We start from the raw sequence: 23114 nt of genomic DNA on the forward strand, positions 1-23114 counted from the left end.
AAACGTGAGTGGAACGTTGCATGTGGGGGCCACCAGGGGTAGGGCTCACTCATCTTCTCTGTTTTTCCCAGATCACCACGCATAAGACAAACCGAGCCTTCGGCGCGGCTCAGCTGTCTCTCAACAAGGAAGAATACAGCTGGTTCAGGAGGTTCTTGCAGCTGCGGGCTAGCCTCCCCGGGGGGAGCCAGGCCTCCTATTTTTTTTTTACTTCCAGATCCAGTCCCTGTCGAACCCTGAACAAATATTTTCAATCTGCATGGACCAGCATGGGGCTTCCCGGCAAGCCCACCTTCACTGACGTCCGAACTGCCATCGCGACCCACGTGAGTATCTATGCCAGTGCCCCCCCCGCTGACCCCCATGACTGCCAGCGGCTTTGACCACAAAAAGTCTCTGTCTGTCTCTGACGCAGGCAAAGAATTCACATTCTTCCGAGGATCGCAGGAAGGTGGCCCAATTCATGTGCCACGATACCTCAACCTCAGACAAGTTCTACGCGCTTCACCTAGGCCCTCTCCAAGCACGTGAGCACCGCAGACTCTTCGAGAGGGCCTTGGTGGAGGAGGAGGAGGAGGAGGAGGAGGAGGAGGAGGAGGAGGAGGAGGCAGCGGGCAGAGAACGCCACTCAAGGAAGGGGCGCCAGAGGGCAGAGAGTCCCGGGTCACCCATGGTAAATCAGTTCCTTTTTGGCATGGACCTCAACAGAGGGACGTGTGGTGTTAGGTAACTGGCCTTTTCTCTTTTTCAGGAGGGAACTAGCAGGAGGACGCTGCCATGGCCGCCTTCGAAGGGGAAACGCCCCCTCGAAGCAACCGAAGACTCTGAATCTTCCTAAATAAAAATTGAACAATAAAGGTCATATGGTGTTCAGTGTCTTTATTATTCCTCTATCTGTGTGATAAAACATAGCTTCGAATGGGACAAATGATCCCTATCTCCTCTGTTAGAAGTGTCGCGTGGGACGCCCGCGTCCAGGTTCAGCCTTTGCTAAGCCCCAATTGGGACAAATGATCCCTGTCTCCTGTGGTAAAAGTGTCGCGTGGGACGCCCGCGTCCAGGTTCAGCCTTGGTTGAAAGCCCATCGGGACAAATGATCCCTTTTTAAACACAAAGAGGTGCCAGGCTGGACGAGACTGTCCAGGTCTGCGCCGGCGTTGAACGGCCATATGGCCCATGGTCCAACTCTGGGTATTTGCAGGTGTCTCCCGGGACGGCTCGGTCCTTTGGGCTGCATAAAGAGGTCGGAAGAGGGCTGCCCAAAAGCGGGGGTTAACTTCTGTGAGGTAGTTAATGAGGCAGCAGACAACAGCATCTCTTTTTTTCTTAATGTTCTGTGTCTGTAGGACGATACAATTTAGCAGAATGAGGAGTGATTTACAAATACAAAGACTGAATTCCAGTCCTGCAATAGACTGGTGATCTGTCCAGGGTGAACCCTGCACATTCGCCTGATAAATGCTTGGTTGGCTCAAGCTTCTCGTAACCTGAATGGATAAAGCAGTAAAGAAAATAAATTGATAAGACCGAATTCACACATTGATGTTAAAAGGTAGTTTAAGTTGGTAAGTGAAGGATTTGATTATTATGTGTGTGTATTCCTCATCTGTGCTGACTAATGCTATGCTCCCACCTATCGACATTGTGGCCATTCAAGCTACAGCCTCAGTGGCAGACAAAACTTACTGGGAAGAGCTCGATGCTCATCCTGATTCCTCAGGAATTTTGCTGGATGCCAATGGTCGTGTGTGCATTCCTTCTGCTTGTGCACCTTTTCTTGTCCGCGAGTTTCACGGTGTTACACATCGCGGCTGAAGAGGGGTACTGGACACAATGAAGAATAAAACACACCCCTTCAAGGTTGGGGACAAAGTATTAATTAAACAATTTGCTAAGATGGGTGAGGGTCTTTTTGATACCAAATATAGTGCACCCACTGAAGTTGTTGCAGTCACTCGAACTGCTGTCTTAACTTCCTCTTTCCCACAGTGGATCCATGCAACCAGACTGAAGGAGGCTCCATCTACTGTTTAAAGTTTGTTTGCATATATGTGTATATACAGTCATAATCTGTCTTGAGATTTCCTTTCTTTCCAGAGGGGCGCCCCACATCCACATGATTGAAGTGCTGGCCAGCCATCTAATTCTAACAACGTCTGGAGGATAAACTGTATAGTTGCTATCTGATAGCAGAGGAGCTGAACACGCAGCGCTGTTTATCAAATAGAAACTGTCAGTTCACACCATGAGCTGGAGAAGTGTGTCTGTTGTTGTGACTGGACTTATCATCCTATGCTTGGTGGTATTTATTTCACTGCCTGCCTTACGTCATCAGCGCAGGCGATGGAGTGAGCATAGATATTTCGATTGGGAGGAAGAGCCAGGAGAGGATCCTATTGGAGTGAACCTGTGGTATAAATATGTGAAGGTTTTGGTAAAATCATACAATGTGTCGAATTGTTATGTTTGTTCAGTGATGCCTCACTCAGCCAAACAGAACACCCTATATGGTAAACCAATGAATAAAACTCAGGCTAAGTGTTATGCAAGCTTTGCTGGATGTGGTTATCAGGACCCCCAAATTCAAATAAATGATTCTGACATTGATAGGATAGGCCTCAAAAAAAGAACCTGTGATTCAATGTTTTGGGTAAAATTTAATCATACCTCACAAGGAAGACCAATTGGACACAAGGTTTTCTTTAACCACACCTTGAAGCATCCTATGTGTTATAATCAGACCAATGGCACTATCTATATGGGCAGCACTCTCAACTGTGAGCAGATATAGCGCAGTGGCGAGGGAGCGCCCGTAAGTATGTCGGGCCCCTCTAATGGCACCTATGTTGTCCAAGGTGGATGGTGGTTATGTGGGCGAACAGCCTACATGTCACTACCCGCAAACTGGATTGGTCAATGTGCCCCAATACATGTTACTGATCACACGTTCATCATGGCCACTGTGCCAGGCGCTGAATCAAGGAGAAGACGACGAAGTGTGCCCACTTTTGTGCCCCATGACCCCATATGGGGTGAGGACGTTCCTGATGAGTTCAAACTATGGTCCACGAGTAACAAGGTCACATTGTCCTTGTTTCCTCAGATAGGTGTGGGAAAGGTTATGCTAAGGCTTGAAACATTGGATTACAGGTTGGGATTATTCATTAATGCATCTCAAATTATAGATAAGGCCCAATATAAAGAGATCTCTAACATTAGGACTATGGTAATGCAAAATAGGATGGCACTCGACCTTTTGACTGCCTCTGGTGGAGGTGTGTGCGTATTGCTAAACACGACATGTTGCACTTATATATCAGATGACATCAATAGTGATGCTATGAGAGATGCCTTAGGTACCCTGACTAAATTGAAAAATGCTATGACAGCTGACTATCGCCCCGATCATAACGGTGGATGGAATATTTTCCACAATCTTTTTGGCTGGGTGACGCCTTTTATATCGATGATGATTCCTATTATTGTTGTTGTATTACTGATTTGTTGTTGCGGCCCATGTCTTGTACAATGTATAATGAATCGTGTTTATGCTACCATTGAGAGTATGACTGGTCGTGGGTATGAGCTACTTCCTATGCGTTAGGCTTTTTAGAGCCTAAAAGAGGGGATTGAAGGATTTTATTATTATGTGTGTGTATTCTACTGTTTTTACAGCCTGTTTTTCTGTTCTCTCTACTGTGTCTTTTCACTGCAGAAATGTGTGTGGGTATGCATATTTTGTTCATCTTATCTCGGTGTGGCCGGAAAATTTCGTCCTTGAGCAAAAGCAACTATCTGACTCGCTCACAGATGCGCGCATACCTACATGCACACATTCTCACGTATTCTGGTTGCTGTAAGCTGTCTTTGTATTGTTGTTTCCCTCCTTCTATGATAATATTCTATTGTGTTAGTGCTCAGTTGCAGGAGGATCCTCAATGTGTATATAAGATTGCTCTTCCCTCCCTTGTGTCAGAATAAAATCATACTGAACCATTCAGCTGATTTTCTTCTCATCTTTTCCAAGCTTGGACGGTCTTGATGCAGACACTCACTGGTGATACAAAATACTAGAGTGAAGGGACCTAAGGAAAAAACAGATTTTCCTACAGTAAGGAGCTCAACTTAACACAACAAAGCAATTGTTTACAAATTATTTCACTTTTAATTCCCTCATATTAATAATTATATATTTGTGAAAAAATAAAATAACATACACTTAAAGTGTCCAGCAGAGGACTTATCTTGCAACCAGCTTCTCCTCCTTTGGCACGCATTAGCTGCAAAAGACCAGTTGTGTACTCATCAAGCTTCCGCAGGAATGTGTCCTCCAAGGAAACTGTTGTGATGCGTCTGAACTCCTCCTTGATCTAGGAAGTAAATGGACCAAAAATTACATTTTAAATGACAGACCAGATCTTATAGTAATCACATGAAAGTATTTTAGTGGGAAGAAAAAAATAAAACATTCTCACCTGAGCCTCAGTGAATAATGCTGGCCACCTTTCTTTAAACACACCAACTGAGGGGCTGAGGCTGACCACTTCAATTCTTCGTCTAGAGAAGGTTTTATTCATTTTATCTGCAATTGTCTTTGCATTGTTTTTCTTTGTAATTTCACAAATTAATTCAAGTCTCTCTTTCTCCAGTGTCTCTTGGCTTTCACCAGTAGGGTGCGGAGGGAGGTAATTAACCTCTGCTTTTTGGGGCTTTTTTATATTTTTCAAAGGTCCTACATCAGCTGGATGCTTCCTTTATAAAGTGTTGATTTCAATTTCCAGTTAAGAATATTTTCGAGATCTTAGCTTGGCACGGTAATTGTGCATCTTGTTTTTTATGCGCTGCTGCCAGCCATATAATCCCGCAAATGATCCTGGCTCCCTAAGACACGGAAACTTGGAAACCAAGGTTTCAGCTACTGAGAGGATCTGCTCATTGGTTGGGTAAGCAGTGTATGAAAAAATTACTTTTGCAAGCTCTTGCATTATTGCTGATTTAATACTGGCATCCATGAAGTGTCTTCCAGTGGCATGATATGAGTTGTTTGCCTCTGCGAGGATTAGTTCTATGTCTCTAGAAAACTCTGGTACTTGGAACGGCACTGGCCATGCAGCAGAGCGACATGAATCAGGAAGAATAATGGTATCACTGGAACTTGAAGATGCGCAGTTTGATACCTCTGAGGATGCATCATGATCTGCAGGGCAGATGTCCGTTTCAGTAGTACTAGCAGAATGGGTGCTCACTTTACTCAATGTAGATGATTCAAATACTGGATGTAGGTCAAGGGTGATTGTCGGCTCTTTTAGGATCACTTTAACAGTGGCCTTGTCATACAAGTCAGCAGTTGAGGTGACACTGAAAAACTGATTGTCAAAGTTACTGTCTTGGTATAGTAGTCCAATTTCCCCATGCAATTGGAAAGTTGCAGTAATTATGGAAACAAGATCTTCCAATGTTTTTGGAATTCCTGTTGGAAGTTTCAATTTTTAAATGTTGTGTTCTTCTAAAATTACTCTTAACTGGACTGACATTGTTGATTGTAGTGTGTTTCTTTAGCTGTAGAGAGAGAAAAAGAAAAAAATTGAGACAGGTTATTAATAGTTGATGAGCTTACTTGCATAGGTTTGCTTCAATATTGTTCTGGCAAAGCAATAAACGGATATTTAGTGAAGTGGAAATTTCAAGAAATAATCTTTGATTTGTCATTATTTTAAGAAGAGGTAGATGAGGAAAAAAGAAGGAGGATAGTATCACACATTTTCTGTAGCAATATTGTATGTATCGTCCCTGTTAAATAAACATTACAATAAATAAATAAGACAGGATTCCTGGCCATACAGCTGTTAAATAATTGTTTCAATAACTATTTGAAATGTGCATACATATTTGACATGACAACATATATAAATAAACCCATTACACTTACTCTGATGTGCAAATGAAATGTTTTAGGGTCACCATACGGCCATCTGCTGTATTGTATGCAGCCAAGGGGTGTTTCTTTACATTCAGAATGTTTAAGGATTTCTGTCTCTCCTGTGTGTTCTACTTTGAAACTCCTCAGGTGTTCACAATACCAACCATTGAGCAATTTCAGAACAAAGACAGGAGTTTCGTGCACAATGATTATTTGCTGGATTTCTCCAAAGTCAGGTAGGCCTCCTGTTGAACCAAATGGCAGCATCATGCCAGTATTATAGTCTGTGCCTAAAATGTTTGCTTTATTTGTCATGTTCACAAACACTTCCCCAGGGAACTTTCTTGCAAAGGACTCCTTAATGCCATCTTTTAGAAGATCAACTGCGACCAGAGTCCTCTGGGACACTGACAGTGCTGGCCTTTGGTTGTTGCAATTGTTATGATATGCAATCATCGATTGGTGCTTTCTTGCCATTGTCATGAGTATGTTTCTAAAACACCCAGTCTGTCTCACAATCCTTTTAAAGAATCGATCTTTGGCTTCAAACCGCATAGTCCAGAAATGTACAAGTGGCCCGTAAACAGTTGTAAGCCATGGATAATGCTCAAGAAAGTGGTGTTTTGGTCGAACTTTCTCTTCTGGGAACACTTCAAAATATCTGTAACGGTGTTCTGAGATCTTACTTTGCATGTATCCGATTGTCTCATCTTTGTGGTGAGGAGCCATAACAAGCACCACAACATCTTTTATGATCATCAATACCTCCCAAGCAGGCTCATCTTCTGGGACTTTTTCGCCAATCATGAGTGGCATCATTCTTAACAAACACCAGTTTTCATGTGCGTTACCTCCTATGCTTTTTCGTAGGTGGAAATTTGGGGCAATGGGCTGTGGACAGTTTGTTTTGTCAGTCCATTTGTAAGGAAAGCATTGAATGGAATGGTTGAGCTCCTGAAGAGAGAAGTATTTCTTTTTGATTAACACATCGAGACAGAGTGATATTTCCAGAGGTACAATGCCTTCAAGCAAATCATGCAAAGCATCAGGGGGATAACTTGATATAGCATGAAAGTTACGAAGTCTGACTGAGATGGGACACTGTCTTTTAACTCCGCAGTGGTGACCTTGTGCTGGATCAGACAGTGCTGCTTTGACATGCATGGCATAGTTGGACTTAGTTCTAGAGGAAACAGTCCTTCCCCTTCGGATGGGGAACTCCAATGTTGAAACTTCCACTATGGGGATTTCGTCATAAACCAATCATCTGAAAGAGTATAAAAACGGGCCAATGAAATGCCAATGAGTTGGCAGCGTCAGCGTGCACAGCTGGCGTCAATGACAATCAGTCATGCTATAAAGACGCAGCCAGTGCCATGCTCGACATCCTTTCGCTTTCAGAGCCTTTCACGAAGCTTCTGAGAGAGTCTTTGAGGGTATCTCCAACCTGTGTCTACAGAGAGAGATCGAGAAGCAGCTTCTCCCGGTCCAGAGCGCGTATACGCAGTGGCAGATGGTCGAGCTGGGTATTTCTCCCTTGCCTGGTGTCCTTTGGGTCCGGTCCTCCAAGAACGGTTTGTATATAGGAAAAAAGCTTTCCTAAAAGAGCAACACGGTCGTGCAGCGCGTCTTTTTCAAGACGTCACTCCGACCGTGCGTTTCTGGATGCGGTGGTTTCCTATCCCCGGATGATGGGCACGAGCACAGCGTTTCATGTCTGGGGGTCCAGCATGTTAATGCAGTGCTCGCGGGCAGTGCATGCCATCACTGATGTCATGTCTGTTGCGCAGTTAAGATCGCGGCTCGCTCTTGCAAAAGAGCCACCCACCCCAGTTGTCCCCCGCACTGCAGTTGGCACTCGGGCAGATCTGAGGGTTTCAGTGGGAGTAAATCCGCCGCCCCCAGGCCGCGGACCTCTCGCTCCTCCACGCGCTCCATCCAAGCTTCAGGTGAAGAGAAGCGCTCCGTCCTTGGATGGTTGCTCTCTCACCTGATGACACCGGGGGTCAGATGTCCATCGCTGCATCGGAGGATGGGCTGTCATTGTCTGATGAGGATGCGAGCCCGCTCGCTCCCTCCCTCCGGGGTGGAGAACGCGGCGTTGGCATCTAAAAAGCAGACGTGATGGCCGTGCTTTCTCGGGCTGCTTCGGCCGTGGGTCTGATGATGGTTTATCCCCCAGCCCCGCGGCCGGACCGACTAGATGGGTGTGATGTGGAGGATATAAGGAGGCAAGACCTTCAAAGCCTCCCGTCCCCTTCTTCCCGGAAGTGCACAGTAAACTCACGCAGTCCTGAGGGCACTTTTTTCTGCCCGATCTGCGTGCGCTTCCATCCTCACCATCCTTGGAGGTTGGGCTGTCAAGGTCTGACGAGGATTCGAACCCGCTCGCTCCCTCGCGGCGTCGAATCCAGAAGCAGACTTTGCGGCTGTGCTTCCCCAGGCTGCTTCGGTTCTGGAGATGGTTTATCCCGTAGCCCCGCGGCCGGACCGATTAGAGGGGTGTGATGTGGAGGATGAAGGCGAGACCTTCTAAGCCTCCCCATCCTCTTCTTCCTGGATGGGCACAGTAGGCTTACGCAGTGTGCTGCGTGCGCCTTCCCCCTCACCATGCACGCTATGGCCACCTACCAGCGCTACCAAGCGCAGGCGCTGGCCCGGCTGCGCGAGGATGGTTCTGACCCAGGACTGAGCATGCGCTCCGCACCGCAACTGACTATGCTCTTCCAAAAAAAAAAAAAAAGTCGGCTGTGTGTGCCCTGGGAAGGACGATGATCACATCCGTGATCCAGTAATGCCACCTCAGGCTAAACCTGGTGATGTGCGTGACGTTGACAAAGTTTGCTTTCTTAACTCACCCATATCCCAGGCTGGCCTGTACGGCGACACTGGCGGTGAATTCGCCCAGGAATTCACGCCGGTGATAGAGCAGTCGGAGGCGATGGTCGAGGTCTCAATCGGCGGGATTGTATGACCGCTCCCCCCCGCCGAGCCATCCACATCCACTGCTTTTTCGCCGAGGACGCCCGCCTGCAGCTTTGCTTCGCCGCCCACGCCTGCGCCGAGCATCGCGCAGGTAACCAGCGTCCCCCGCCCAGGGCGCCGCTAAGTTCGGTAAAACGGACCGCGAAGCGTCCCTGAGGCGGGCCATCTGGAAGAGACAATTTGCTCTTTCCCTGCTGGAGGGCGGGGCACGCTATTTAAAGGCGTAAAAAAAAACAAACAAAAAAACCGCCATCAAATCCTCAGTGAAAGAGCACTTTTCCCCTCCTCCGGATGTGACAGCCTGAACACTGCCAGTCTGGGACGCTATGCCTTCCAGCTCGCAGGATCGGTGCATTTCGCCAATGTCTCACGGAGCGCGAGAGAACGGTCTCCTTTCTCTCCACTCCCAGCCCCTCTCCTGGAGTTTGAGTGCGAGACGAGAACATCCCCTCTCCTGCTCTCCTGTGGGACCCCAGCGCTCCCCGGATGAGCCCACTCACTCCACGCTGCCTCACCGCTGGCACGTCAGTGATCGTGCGGGTGGGACCATTTGCGGGGGCTCTGCCTGCCTAGTTAGCGCGGGCCAGCCCATCGCAATGGCTCATCCATACGACCAGACTCGGCTATGCGATTCAGGTCGCGTAACGGCCTCCCAGGTTCACGGGCGACCAGGGTCAGTCCTGCGTCCGCCCCTGTCTTGCGAGAGGAGATTGCTGTCCTCCTGGCGAAGGATGCAATCGAGCCGGCCCTCCAGCCGAGATGGAGCGCGGGTTTTACAGCCCGCACTTCATCGTGCCCAAAAAAGAGTGGTGGGCTATGGCCAATCCTATATCTGCACATTTTGAACCGCTGCCTTCACAGGCTGCGCTTCGGAATGCTTACGCAGATGCGCATCACGCGATGCGTTCGTCCTCAGGATTGGTTTGCAGCAATAGATCTGAAGGACACGTATTTTCAAATCTCCACACTTCCACGCCACCGGCAGTTTCTGCGGTTTGCGTTTGAAGGTCGAGCGTGGCAATACAAGGTCCTCCCCTTCGGGCTCTCTCTGTCTCCGCGAGTTTTCACCAAGCTCGCGGAGGGTGCCCTCGCGCCCCTTCGGCTCGCCGGCATCCGCACGCTCAATTATTTCGATGACTGGCTGATTTTTAGCCCACTCTCGGGAGCAATTGATTATGCACAGAGACAAGGTACTCCGGCACCTCCGCCTGTTGGGGTTTAAGGTCAACCGAGAAAAGAGCAAGCTCGCCCCCGTGCAGAGCATCTCCTTTCTCGGGTTGGAGCTGAACTCGATCACTAAGGAGGCGCGCCTCTCACGAGAGCGCGCCGAGGTAATGCTGAACTGTCTTAGAGAGTTCGACAGAAAAAAAGTGGTCCCCCTGAAATTATTTCAGAGGCTCCTGGGGCATATGGCATCCGCGGCCACGCCGCTCGGATTGCTCCATATGAGACCACTACAGCATTGGCTTTACGATCGGGTCCCCAGACGTGCATGGCACGCGGGCACACACCGAGTGACTGTCACTGCGCTGTGTCACCGCACCCTCACCCCCTGGAAAGGACCCCTCCTTCCTACGGGCCAATGTGCCCCTAGGTCAGGCGTCCAGGCAGGCTGTCGTTTCGGCAGATGCCTCCAGTATGGGGTGGGGGGGCAGTGTGTAGTGGGCATGCTGCTGCGGACCTGTGGAGGGGAACCCAGCTGCATTGGCATATCAACTGCCTATAGCTGTTGGCAGTGTTTCTCGCTCTGCGCCGCTTTTTACCGGTGCTGAGTGGGCAACACGTGCTGGTCAGGACAGACAGCACGGCCGCGGTAGCGTATTCCATCTGGATGGGGGGTATACGCTCCCGCTGCATGTCTCAGCTCGCTCGCCGTCTGCTCCTCTGGAGTCATACGCGGCTGAAGTCGCTGCTTGCTATTCACACCCCGGATGGGCTCAACCGTGCAGCCAACGGGCTCTCACGGCAGCTCCTTCCCCGGGAGAATGGCGACTCCACCCCGAGTCATGCGTAAGTATGCACTCCCCCCAGTGAGCCTACTCGCGCAGTTTCTGTGCAAGGTCAGGGAGGACGAGGGGCAGGTCTTGCTAGTTGCGCCCCTGGTCCAACCGGACCTGGATATCAGAACTCTCCCTCCTCGCGACGCCCCCCCTGGCGAGTCTCTTTGAGAGAGGACCTTCTCTCTCAGGGACAGGGCACCATCTGGCACCCTCGCTTAGTTCTGTGGAACCTCCACGTGGGGTCCATAAGACACGACGAGGAAGACTTAGGTAACCTACCGGTGGCGGTGGTTAATACCATCACTCAGGCTAGTGCACCCTCTACGAGGCATGCCTACGCCCTGGAGTGGAGTCTATTCACTGAGTGGTGCGCTTCTCGCCGAGAAGACCCCCGATCTTGCCAGATCAGTGTTGTGCTTTCTTTCCTTCAGGACAGGTGGAGCGAAGGCTGTCGCGCTCCACACTGAGGGTTTACGTGGCCACCATCTCCACTCATCATGATGCGTGGATGGCGGCACCGTGGGGAGGCATAACCTCATCATCCAGTTCCTCAGAGGTGCGAGGCGGATGTTTCCACCCCGCCCCCCTCTCAAACCCTCTTGAGATCTCGCGGTAGTGCTACGAGCCTACGTGGGGATCCCTTCGAACCACTTGACTCAGTATCCTTGAGATTTCTGTCCTTGAAGACAGTTCTGCTGGTCGTGTTGGCATCGGTTAAGAGGGTTAGGTACCTGGAGGCATTTTCGGTCAGTGACTCGTGCCTAGAATTCGGGCCGGCCTACTCTCACGTTGTCCTGAGACCCCGGCCCGGCTATGTGCCCAAGGTTCCTACCACGCCGTTTAAGGATCAGGTAGTGTGCCTGTAAGCGCTGCCCGCAGAGGAGGCAGACCCAGCCCTTTCATTGTTGTGTCCTGTTCGCGCTTTGCGAATATATGTGGACCAAACTCAGAGCCTTAGATCCTTTGACCAGCTCTTTGTCCATTACAGTGGTCGGCACATGGGAAGTGCCGTATCTAAACGGAGGTTGGCCCACTGGATAGTGGATGCCATCTCCCTCGCCTTTGGGCCAGGGTGAGCCGTGTCCCCCGGGGGTGAGAGCACACTCCACTACGGAGCATAGCATCCTCCTGGGCGTTAGCACGCGGCGCCTCCCTGATAGACATTTGTAGAGCTACGGGTTGGGTGACACCCAATACATTTGCAAGGTTACAATCTGCGAGTGGAGCCGGTTTCCTCAAGGGTATTAGGTAACCCTTGGTGATTGAGGAAACGATTTGGTTGAGGTGTCGAAACACGCTTGCTGCGCCACTCTCCCTAACCCGGAGATACGTGCGCTTTTTCAGCGCACGTATCTCTTTTTTTTTTAGTTCCCCATTTCTTTGGCGAACCCTGCAGAGTTCCTCCGAGGCCCCCAGCACCTGACTCAGCGGTGGAGTCAGGTGCTGGCCCGTTACGTTGTTGGCATGCCCGCTGGTCAGCCTGCGTTCTGGGTATAGGTGCCTGCTATGCGTGATCCCCGCTGGCGATCCCATACGTTCACTCAGCCACGGTATAGTCCCCCCTTCTAGGGCAGGCTCGTGTCTTCCCTCCCCGCTAACCATCCTTATGCAAGGACTCCCCATCTCTGGGCTAGTCCATAGGTTGTCACCAGGTCTCCCCTCTGGGTAACAGGTGAGCTCCGCAGCGTCCTCCCTATCGGGACTGAACGCTTTCCCAACGTACTGTCGTATCAAAACCTTATTTACTGGATTATTGCAACTCCCCGAAAAATATACTGTTTCTGAACAGGTAAGTGAGGGCCAGGGGACACGTTGGAAGACTGTGTCTCGGGGCGTTGTAGGTGCGCTCGCTCTACTGCGTGGCACACCCTTTGCCAGGGACGCAGTAAGGTTCTTTCGTTGTGGCGTTTTCCATAGATTTCCCCATAGTGGAAGTTTCCACATAGCATTGGAGTTCCCCATCCGAAGGGGAACGCTACGGTTACTAAAGTAACCCTTCGTTCCCCGAGGGGGGGAACGGAAATGCTATGTTCCTTCGCCACAACGATTGTCCCTTAGCTGTCTCTTCAGCTAGAAAAGGATGTCGAGCATGGCACTGGCTGCGTCTTTATAGCATGACTGATTGTCATTGATGCCAGCTGTGCATGCTGACGCTGCCAACTCATTGGCATTTCATTGGCCCGTTTTTATACTCTTTCAGATGATTGGATTCTGACGAAATCCCCATAGTGGAAGTTTCCACATAGCATTTCCGTTCCCCCCCTCGGGGAACGAAGGGTTACTTTAGTAACCGTAGCGTTATTGTTAGCCTAGTCCTTATAAACGATCATTTTATAAAATACAGAATTTACGGAAAGTGATGTCATTACTCACATCACGGAGTCCTAAATAACGCACACAAAATGCATAACCTATAATACAACAAAATGCTTATATAATGACACAAAACTTTTATTATTTAGAATTTAATACACTATATGTTCATTTCTATGTCTGTAAATGAGTGTATTCTTTTTGTGTAATTTATTTATATGTAAAGTGATTATTATAGTTGTTAATATTAATAATAATAATATATGTATTTTTTTTTATTCTTGTAACGTTTTAAAGGATGAGCTGAATGACACTGCACCGGTGTGGAATGCACACACAATTTAGGCAATCAAAGAAAATTAGCAGCCCCAGTGGTCGGCCCAATGTGATGGTATGGATCTGCCTGAACTGTACCACACCAGAGACTTCCTCACCTCAGCTGATAGCGAAAGTGTTCAGTTGTGCAAAAATGAATGCACTTTCCGACGCCCCATACCATGTGATCCAGATGTAAATTGACTGTGTAATATTATCATGTTTGAGTCTCAGTTGAACATTCCAAGAGATCCATTTCAAGCTGTGAATTTTGTACATGCATTGAAGAGATATGATCAAGACATTGCTGTAAGTCCTTTATAGCAAAAAGTTTACAAAGCCTGTAGACAAGGGATATCAGCCCTGCACAGTTTAGTTCCAACCCTGCTCCAACACACTTACCTGTTGGTTTCAAACAAGCCTGAAAGACTCAATTAGTTTGATCAGGTGTGTTTAATTAGGGTTGGAACTAATCTGTGCAGAACTGCGGCCCTCCAGAAATTAAGTTTGACATCCCTGCTTTAGACTTTCTCCTGGGCAATCCTGTAATATTGATGAATTGTATAAAGTACTTAAATGTGTACTGTAGAGAGAACATTGATATGTCTTGATATGACAAACTCATTAAAAATTAAACATTTGCATAATACGTTATTGTAAACAAAGCTGTGTATAACTGGACAGAACATAAACAAAGATTTAAGATTCCAATAACTTTCCTTACTCACAATGTTGTATTGCAGTGAATGAAAAACAAAAACACATTTCTATAATTTAAAGTGTTGTTTCAATTCAAAAACTTTAAACTGCATTAAGGTAATTAATCAATATTGTTTTAAACTTCCTAACTATTGAATGGCTATGGCTAAATCTGTCAGACCTTTCGAATCTCTATAACCATGTAAACAGTTTAAACCTTATAGAATAAACAAAGGTTCAATTTGTAACAATTAAGTTCTATTGCATAGAATAGAAAACGGAACACTAGTTAAAATGTCCATTCTAAAACTTTGAGCAGCACAAAGATATTTAAATATATATTCTCAAATCATTTTATCCTTTTTTTAGAGAGAAAGTACTGCATACAAAACAACAATGCATCTGTAATATTGGCTGCAATGAACTGTTAAAGTGAAATTATAAAAGAATACAATCCACTTTGTCCACTTTATATGGATAAACTTCAATTTTATGCAATTAACCAAAATATGAATGATTCTGAATTATTTATACACTAACAATAATGACAATGCATCATATAAAGGTTATGTTTTAGCCAATCAATTCGACAAATTTTCATTTTCCTGAAAGTGTTATTAAGCTCTGTGCGGAGGTCTGGGTATGAACTGTAAGTATATGACAAATCAAGCGTAGCGCCACATGTATGAGCTGCTGGTATTCTGCTGAAGCCAGATTCAGTATTGAAGCTTACCTTGATCTGTTCAACACATATGACAGAAGAGCCAGTGCAGAACTGCAAAAATTTTTCTGCTTTGCTTTGGTCTGGATTTCTGACATAACGTTGCAGATGATGGAATACCATCTATTCTTTCTGAGACCGGACATCATGTGTTGTTTGCAGTAGCTGCGCCACTTTTTTTTGCCAGTGGCCTTCTTTTTGTCGTACAGAGAGACTAGACTTTCCTGGTCTGGTATTTTCAGCAGTGCCAATGGCATGTTTTTTGAGAAACAGTCTATTACGAAATTGGGCTCTTGAAGTATGGCTTTATGAGCCATTGTTTGGATGGCAATTTTCATATTTTGCAAGTTTTTAAAAGGGATAATGTGAGAGCCCATTCTCGTGAAGAGGTCAAGCAAATCTTCATCTGATTCATCCAGCATGCCATCATAAGCCTTTGCAATGGCAGTCCTTTCTGTCAAAGAGAGTTAGTTGTGGAAAGATAACAACTCATCATCCACATCATCCAGTCAATTCCATGCATGCATGCTAGTATGAAAGCACTGGCAAGTCTCACAGGCAGTACACCAAGGTCATGTAATCCTTTTACCCAGATCCATCCTACTGCCTCCCATTCAGGTTCAGAAAAGTCTGGTCTCAGTCTTGGAACACGCGCATCTTCCCCTTCACACTGCTCAAGAAACTGATCCCAGAATGCAGTGTAAACTTCTCTGGATACTCCAGCATCATCTACAGCAATCTCATTTACAAATTCCATTTTCAAAGTAGAATAAATTATGCTGCTGTCCATGAACACAGACCAAAGATCTACTACAACCTTTAACCTGTGTATTAAAACTACTGTTAGATCTGCAGTTTCCAGATGAAGAAGAAATTTGGTTACTTAAATGGTATGGCAGACTGTCTGGTGGTGAAGGCAATTTGGAACACATCTAGATGAAGGTAAAAATAAAAATATTGAAACTTTTCTTTAGAATTCAGTATTCATAAGCATTCAAGCAATATGTATATTAAATTGCTTTCTAACCCTAATGTTGTTCTAAACGCTTTTGATTAGATTAGATTAGATTAGATTAGATTAGATTAGATTCAACTTTATTGTCATTACACATGTACAAGTACAAGGCAACGAAATGCAGTTTCGGTCTAACCAGCAGTGCAATAGCAGCAAGTGCAGGATACAGGTATAAGTTATAAAGTGCAGTTATATAAAAACTATTGTAAGATTTACAGATGGATGTACTATGAACATTATATACAGGTTGTATTAGCTATGAACAGATTTACAATAAATGAATATATGTACAGGATGCTATTATTAATCAGGAGTGGCAGATAGATAAACAATTACAAATGTTCATGTGCAGTGGGTATGTACAGTTCAGATAAGTGAATCAGTGCAATGTAGTGCAATGAATGTGTGCAAACTTTAAATGTGCAAATGTTAAATAGTGCAGTGATTGTGAGGAGTATAAGTTAGAGGAGTGTGGGGGATGTATTGGGGGTGCAAAAGAGTCAGTGAGGGGCAGAGTTCAAGAGGGAGACAGCTCTGGGGAAAAAGCTGTTCCTCAGTCTGCTGGTTTTTGTCCGGGGGAGCCTGAAGCGCCTGCCGGAAGGCAGGCGAGAAAACAGTCTGTGAGCAGGGTGAGAGGTGTCCTTAAGAATACTGCGTGCTTTGCGCAGAAGACAGTGTTTCTTCTGAATGTCCTCAATGGCTGGCAGTGTAGTCCCTGTGATGCGTTGGGCAGTTTTCACCACCCGCTGCAGTGCCTTACGCTCAGCAACAGAGCAGCTTTCATACCAGACTGTGACGCAGTTGGTCAGGATGCTTTCTATTGTGCAGCGGTAGAAGTTCACTAAGATGGCTGATGAAAGCTGGTTCTTCTTAAGTTGCCTCAAGAAGAATAGGTGCTGGTGAGCCTTCTTGACCAGGCTGGAGGTGTTGGTGGTCCAGGAAAGGTCCTTAAGAGATGTGGATCCCCAGGAACTTGAAGGATGAGACAGGCTCAACGGCCATCCCATTAATGTGGATGGGATCATGTGAGCCTGTTCATCCCTTCCTGAAGTCTGTCGCTGTCACCGGACGGTAGCTTGACTGTCGCTGTCACCGGACGGTAGCTTCGCTGCATTTGTTTGGAGTTTAGATACGCAATTTACATTTTTATCATAAAATACCTCCTCATTTACTAAATATTTATCTCTCCTACTTGGGGTGAACAATCCCTTAACACACTCATACAAACAAATCTACTTTTAAACGTTCTGTCTCTCGAGCATCCGCCTGGTGTTTGTAGCTTTAGCCTGCTAGCCTGCTAGCACCTGCTTTAGCCTGCTGGCACTGCTGGTCAGCTAAAGCTACCAACCTCTTTCACTCACTTATTACTTTTTCTCACTTACTGGCTTTGCTCTTCACCTTGTACAATGTCACTTGCGTGTCTGTCCTTGAGTGCAGGAGAGGCATCGATGGAGGTGCTGGAGCTGGAGCTGGAAGCAGTGGAGTCCCAGATTTGCTCGCTGGAGACGAAGCGAGAGGGCATCAGGGCTCTGCTCTTAACCCGTACTCGCTCGTCTGAGGTAAGTGTTCGATACAACGACAATCCTCCTGCCTCCTCAACCCCGTGTGCTTCTCTGTCCAGGCCCAGCGCACCGAGGACACAGTTCGCCTAGGCGTCGTTCACGCCGACACCCGACTACCATGGCCCCTGGGTGCAGCCGCGTAAGGTGCTTACCAGGTCCCGGGGCAGAACGTCTCCTCCTCCGGTGTTCGAGATCCCCACGGAGAACCGCTTCGCCCCTCTCCGCGAGATGGGTCGCGATGTGGCCATCATTGGCGATTCAAACGTGTGCCACGTCCGCTCCGCTTCCTCCAAAGGTAACAAAGTACGCACTTTCTGCTTCCCTGGTGCACGAGTTAAGAATATTCCTGCACAGATACCTACTATCCTGAGCGCTGCCGAGAGCCTCTGTGCCGTCGTCCTCCATGTGGGGACGAACGACACTGGGCTCCGGCAGACGGAGATCCTGAAGAAGGACTTCAGGAGCCTGATCGAGACGGTTCGACGCACCTCGCCCGCCACGCAGATCATCGTTTCTGGACCGCTTCCTACCTACCGCCGAAGAAATGAAAGGTTCAGTAGACTTTTTGCTCTGAATGAATGGCTATTAACATGGTGTGAAGAACAGAAATTGCTCTTTGCCAATAACTGGAATCTTTTCTGGGAGCGTCCTAGGCTTTTCCGCGCTGACGGGCTGCACCCCAGTCGAGCTGGAGCTGAACTCCTGTCGGACAACATCTCCAGAATACTTCGCTCTATCTGACTAGTAAGTAAAAACTCACAAAATTCACAATTTAGCCATACAGAGTCCTATTCATCCCACATAAATAACAGTAATGCATACCTAGCTAACCCCATAGATCAAGAAACAAATGTACTGTGTGCTCCAGAAATAATCTATTAAGAATTAAACCAGAAAAACCACTAAAAAGTGAAAATACAAATTTCATGAAGTTTGGTCTCCTAAACATCAGGTCACTAGCACCTAAAGCACTTATCATAAATGAATTAATAACAGATAACAATCTTAATGCACTCTGTCTTACTGAAACCTGACTGAAACAAAATGACTATATTAGTTTAAATGACGCAACTCCTCCAGGATTCTTATATAAACATGAGGCTCGTCAAACTGGTCAAGGTGGTGGAGTCGCGTCAATCTTTAGTGATATTCTTAATGTTAATCAGAGAAACGGACTTACGTTTAGCTCCTTTGAAGTATTAGCGCTTAATGTTGTCCTTCCAAACACTATGCAAAAACCTATGTTATCTCTCGCTCTAATCACCATATATAGACCCCCAGGACCCTATGTCAATTTTCTAAAAGAGTTTTCTGATTTTATCTCTGACTTACTAGTTAAAACTGATAAAATACTAATTGTAGGAGACTTTAACATCCACATAGATGACGCTAACGACACATTAGGGCTCGCATTTATGGACTTACTGCTCTCACTAGGAATAAAGCAAAATGTTATTGGTCCAACCCATCGCCTAAAGCATACACTAGATCTAATTCTGTCTTATGGAATTGAAGTCATTGATGTAGACATTATACCACAAAGTGATGATATTACAGACCACTACCTCTTACTATATAAGCTGTGTTTACCTGAAATTAGCAGATCCGCTCCAATATATCGCCCTAGTAGAACTATTGTTCCATCCACCAAAGATGAATTTATAAATAACTTACCTGATCTTTCTCTACTTCGAAATGCACCCGCAAACGCAAATGACCTTGATGTTGTAACCAGCAGTATGGATGCCATCTTTACTAGCACTCTAAATACCGTGGCACCCATCAAACTAAAAAAGGCTAGAGAGAATAAAACTACAAAACAGCAACCCGTGCCCTGGAACGTAAATGGAAAAAGTCTAATTTAGAAGTCTTTAGAATTGCATACAAAGACAGTATGTCCAGCTATAGGAGGGCTTTAAAATCTGACAGGGCTGAGCACCTCCGCAAACTGATAGAAAATAATAATAACAATCCTAGATTCTTATTTAACACCATTGCTAAATTAACAAATAATCGGTCATCTTTGGAACAAAATGTTCCACCGCAAATTAGTAGTGATGACTTCATGTAATTTTTTCAGTGATAAAATAGAAGGCTTTAGACAGAAAATAGGAGATATTAAACTTTCTGCACCGCCTTATACTTCAGATCCAGTAAACACGCCACTGAATCTAAATAACCTACAGTGCTTTAAAATCATAGAACAGGAAGAGCTAGACAAAATTATAAATAGCTCTAAATCAGCTACGTGTATATCGGACCCAATTCCAACAAAGTTATTGAAAGAATTGCTACCTGTTATAGGAGAACCTCTTCTTAACATTATCAACTCTTCTTTATCTTTAGGCCATGTTCCAAATCCTTACAAGTTAGCTGTTATTAAACCTATTATTAAGAAACCACAACTGGACCCCAGCAACTTAGCTAATTATAGGCCTATTTCAAATCTTCCATTTATATCTAAAATACTAGAAAAAGTTGTTTCTGCTCAATTATGCTCCTTTCTGCAGATGAACAATGTTTTTTAAGTGTTTCAGTCAGGTTTCAGAGCTCATCACAGTACAGAAACTGCATTAGTGAAAATAACCAACGATTTACTCTTAGCTGCTGACCAAGGGTGCATCTCGCCATTAGTTCTACTCGATCTTAGTGCGGCATTTGACACCATTGACCATGGTATCCTTATTAATCGCTTAAAGTCTACAGGTGTCCAGGGACAGGCCCTACAATGGTTTAAGTCATACTTATCTGACCGTTACCAGTTTGTGAATATTAATGGACAGCCTTCACAAATCGGCCCAGTAAAATACGGGGTGCCTCAAGGATCAGTTTTAGGCCCTTTGCTGTTTACAATATACATGCTACCCCTGGGAGACATTATTAGAAGACATGGGATCAGCTTTCACTGCTATGCAGATGATACTCAATTATATATTTCAACTAAACCTGACGAGACGTCTAAACTGTCCAAGCTAACTGAGTGTTTTAAAGATGTTAAAGACTGGATGACCAACAATTATCTTCTCTTAAACGCAGACAAAACAGAATTATTACTTATTGGGCCTAAATCCTGCACACAGCAGATCTCACAACTCGACCTACAATTAGAGGGATACAAAGTTAACGTTAGCTCTACTATAAAAGATCTGGGTGTCATATTAGACAGCAATTTAACTTTTAAAAATCATATATCCCATGTCACAAAAACTGCTTTCTTTCATCTGAGAAATATCGCTAAGTTACGAAGTATGCTATCCATCTCAGTTGCAGAAAAGCTAGTCCATGCTTTTATGACTTCTAGGCTGGACTACTGTAATGCTCTGTTTGCTGGCTGCCCAGCATCCTCTATTAACAAACTTCAATTAGTACAAAATGCAGCAGCCAGAGTTTTTACCAGGTCTAGAAAATTTGATCACATCACCCCAATTTTATCCTTCTTACACTGGCTGCCTGTTAAGTTTCGTATTGAATTTAAAATATTGCTTCTTACCTACAAAGCTTTAAATAATCTAGCTCCTGTTTATCTAACCAATCTTCTGTCTCGCTACAATCCAACTTGCTCTTTAAGGTCTCAAAACTTAGGGCTTCTGGTAGTACCTAGAATAGCAAAGTCGAGTAAAGGAGGTCGAGCCTTCTCATATATGGCTCCAAAACTCTGGAATAGCCTTCCTGATAACGTCTGAGGCTCAGACACACTCTCCCAATTCAAAACTAGATTAAAGACCTATCTGTTCAGTAAAGCATACACTTAGTGCACCACTTAGGGGGCTCCCACACAGGTTATGCATCTTGTTGATATACACTGTGAACATCAGCTACGCTAATTATTTTCTTTATTCTCCATTTCCACCTGGGGATACTCTTCCCGAGGCCCTCAGACTATGCAGAGCCACTGATTCGATCCAAGACCAACGACGAGATGAACCAAGGTTTCCATATCCTGGACCAGGCCGAATCCTGAGCAGCTACTGTGATGGTCATGGAAGAGTGGAGAACATGAGACTGATTCCTGTAACGCTCCAGGGACAGACGAGTCTTCGCTGAGGCCAGCTTCCAGCCTCCGCCACTGAGACTGCAGCTCTGCACAAGACCTTTGGCCAGCGGAGAAATTAAAATGATCGTGCCCAACTGAGCCTGGTTTCTCTCAAGGTTTTTTTTCTTCACTTCCGCCATTAGTGAAGTTTTTTTCCCTCTCCGCTGTCGCCACTGGCTTGCATGGTTCGGGATCTGTAGAGCTGCGCATCGTTGGATTTGCCCTTCAATATTTGGACTCTCAGTAGTGATTATTAAACCACACTGAACTGAGCTCAACTGAACTGAACTGAACACTACAAACTGAACTACACTGTTCCTATTTACTGTAAACTTTTATGTGAAGCTGCTTTGACACAATCTACATTGTATAAGCGCTATACAAATAAAGGTGAATTGAATTGAATTGAAAGTCCACAATGAGCTCCTTGGTCTTGTTGGTGTTAAGGAGCAGATTATTGTCGGTGAACCAGGTGGCCAGATGCTGTATCTCCTCTCTGTAGGCAGTCTCATCATTATTGCTGATTAGATCAATCACTGTGGTGTCATCTGCGAATTTGATGATGGTGTTGGATCTGTTTACAGGCCTACAGTCGATGGTAAAAAGGGAGTAGAGGAAGGGGCTCAGCACGCAGCCCTGTGGTACACCAGTGTTGAGTGTGACGGTGGTTGAGCAGATGTGGCCTGATCTAACATTCTGAGGTCTGTTAGTCAGAAAGTCCATAACCCAGTGAAGGATTTGATTATTATGTGTGTGTATTCTACTGTTTTTACAGACTGTTTTTCTTGTTCTCTCTACTGTGTCTTTTCACTGCAGAAATGTGTGTGGGTATGCATATTCTGTTCATCTTATCTCGGTGTGGCCGGAACATTTCGTCCCTGCGCAAAAGTCACTATCTGACTCGCTCACAGATGCGCGCATACCTACACACACACATTCTCACGTATCCTGGTTGTTGTAAGCTGTCTTTGTATCGCTGTTTCCCTCCTTCTATGATAATATTCTTTTGTGTTAGGGCTCAGCTACAGGCGGACCGTCAATCTTCTATGTGTATATAAGATTGCTCTTCCCTCCCTTGTGTCAGAATAAAATCATACTGGACCATTCAGCTGATTTTCTTCTCATCTTTTCCAAGCTTGGACGGTCTTGATGCAGACACTCACTGGTGATACAAAATACTAGAGTGAAGGGACCCGAGGAAAAAACGGATTTTCCTACAGTTCTGGGGGCTCGTCCGGGATATATCTGGTCAGGTAAGAATTTTATTCACACTGCCTGATTAGATATATCCTGTTTTATCTGTAGAATTTTGTAGATTTAGAGGTTATCCCACACAGTGATTGTGTGGATGTGTTATCCTACACAACAACGGTGTAGATGATGGTTTATCCTACATAATTGTGTTCTTGTACCCGATTAAATTTGGGTTGCACAGTGTGTGGAAGATCACACGGTAGCTGAAAACCGTGTGATAAAGCGCTTACAAATATAGACTAATAAAAAAACTAGACAAAACAAATTATCACCAGTGAGTCTTCTCATCATGGGCCA

At 45.7% G+C, this 23114-nt stretch overlaps 1 long non-coding RNA gene across 1 annotated transcript; it reads left to right on the top strand.

Moving 5' to 3' along the window:
- Nucleotides 1-587: 587 nt before the first annotated feature.
- Nucleotides 588-862, top strand: LOC130240788 (uncharacterized). The gene is made up of 2 exons (XR_008838797.1): nt 588-673; nt 752-862. It is a non-coding gene; the product is annotated as an uncharacterized LOC130240788 (long non-coding RNA).
- The last annotated feature ends 22252 nt before the right edge of the window (nt 863-23114 follow it).

The sequence above is a fragment of the Danio aesculapii genome, chromosome 14, assembly GCF_903798145.1.
Source record: "Danio aesculapii chromosome 14, fDanAes4.1, whole genome shotgun sequence".
Classification (NCBI taxonomy): Eukaryota; Metazoa; Chordata; class Actinopteri; order Cypriniformes; family Danionidae; genus Danio; species Danio aesculapii.